Here is a 2,412-nt window from a genome sequence, read left to right on the forward strand (position 1 = left end):
CCCTTCAGGTCTGGAATTGAGACCACACCTGTGGTTTCCAGCCAAGCAAAGTACAGGTATGTGAGTTGAACATTTACCTCAAGTGGACACATGCCCTTGAGAGAACAATCATGGGAGAAGGACAGGCACCTTATGCACAGAGAGACAGCTTAGGGGGCAGGAGAGTATGGAGGGATGGACACTGGGAAGTGGTACCTTGGGGAGGAAATTGGAGGGGAGCTGTTGCATTGTGGTAAATTGTGGTCAATGACATGAGACAAAGTATATGTGAACTGCTGTATCGAGAGTGATTTTGCTCTGCAAATCTTCGCCCAAATCTAAATAAAATAAAATTTAAAAAAAAATTAGTCTGGAAATATAGACTCAGTTTTTGACATTTGTCATACCAACAGTGCACCAAAGCATGATGATAACTATACCAGTTTGTAAAACATTTTCTGACCCTTCAACTCACAGTGACCCTATGTACAATAGTACAAAACACTGCCTGGTGCTGTGCCAGCCTCACAATCCTTGTTGCACCTGAGCACATTGTTGCAGCCACTGTGTCAATCCATCTCATTGAGGGCCTTATTCCAGATGATTACACAAATATTGTCAACATTGTTTATAAAAAATAAAAGCAAAAATGAACTCTACTAAGCATAATATTAACAGAAATGATAAAAACTAAGGTCAAAGTTCATTAACACAGTTGGTACACACAAGGAACAACTGTGATTCTCTGAAATCTCATATTAGTAACACTGTGCTTTTTGCCATACCAAAAACTCATTGCCATTGAGTCAATTCCAAGTCATAGTGACCCCCTAGGACAGAATAGAACTGCTCATAGGATTTCCATGGCTGTAAATCTTTACAGAAGCAACACATCTTTTTCCCATGGAGTAGCTGGTGGGTTCAAACTGCCAACCTTTCATTTAGCAGCAGAATAATTACCCACTGCACCACCAGGGCTGTTTTGTGATCTTTTGCTATTGTTGTGTTAAAACAAAATAAGCTGATTTTCCTTTTTTTCTTTTGAGCATTTAATCTGTTTTCTATAGTATCTTCTTTGGTCATGTTGTTAGAAGGGGCCATTCTCTGGAGAAGGATGTCATGCTTGGTAAAGTGGAAGGTCAACGAATAAGGGGAAGGCCCTCAACAAGATGGATTGACACAGTGGCTGCAGCAATGGGTTCAGGTATAGCAAGGATCATGAGGTTGGCACAGGACTGGGCAGTGTTTCATTCTGTTGTACATAAGGTCACTATGAGTCAGAGATGACTCGATGGCACATAACAATAATAACAATAGTATCTTCAATGAACATGTATAATTAGAAAATAAAATAAATGTTCTGATAGGAAGAAAATATCAAAGAAGAAAATTTGGCACAGTTGAGAATGAAAGAGAGAGTTTTACTGAGGAATAATACAGCTGGAGCTGGGGAGACACTAAGTAAAAATACAAAGTACTCTGCAGGTCAAGCAGAGAGAGGGGTTTATATACAGAGAACAAAGGAAAGGTAGGGAGGTAATTTTTGATTGTAGATGAAATCAACTTCAATTTAAGTCCTTTGAAATGTAAACATCAGCCACTTGGCTAAGAGAGAGGGAGTTACTACCTAGGTGAGAGGTGCCACCCGCTTTGGTTATAAATGATTGCAGTAGTGAAAACAATTTTCCCAGGAACAAATTGTTTACGGCTTGGCACATTCTTCCCACGAACACATTGTTTACTTCCTAACCTTCTGCTTCCTGGGAAGGTATGTTGACTCCATCATTCTTACATGTGAAGTGAGTGGCTCCAGTTTGAAACTTTTCCATTTACATTTCCCTCTTTTGATCAAGCCTCTGCTAAGGGGTGCTAATCATCCACAATAGAGTAGTCTTTCTTATGCAAGAACTTTGTCAATTTTCCTGAGGAACTTTGGCTAATAAAAATAATTTTCTTCACCTTGCCAAGCTAATAGGCCTCATCTTCAGGGTGAATAGGTTTTATGGGGAAGATCTTTATGGACAAGGCCATATTCGAGGAACATTTCACAGTAAAGACAAAATGATAGAGGTCAAGATGAAACATACCCATGGAGACAAAAGGGAGGTGATTAGACAACATGATCATTGGTGAAAGCCTGTGAAATAACCTTTATTTTATGTGTAGGATTAAATGGTTTTGAAATACAACTTTTCATGTATAAAATGTGTTGAACTCAAACAGAACATTTTATAATTATAATAATAGATGATGAGAAATACAAAGATTCCAAAGTAAAGTAGTAGTTTTTTCCACCATCTTAGAAAGAAAACTAATTATTTCTAATATTAGTCAGGGGAGCAACAGGATTGCTGAAATGAGATACTATATGCTGCTGTTAGGAGCTCTGATAGCGTAGTGCCTAAGGCACTTGACTGCTAACCAGGAGGCTGG

The sequence above is a fragment of the Orycteropus afer genome, unplaced genomic scaffold (genome assembly GCF_000298275.1).
Source record: "Orycteropus afer afer isolate SDZICR_OR568_19922 unplaced genomic scaffold, OryAfe1.0 scaffold00180, whole genome shotgun sequence".
Taxonomy (NCBI): Eukaryota; Metazoa; Chordata; class Mammalia; order Tubulidentata; family Orycteropodidae; genus Orycteropus; species Orycteropus afer.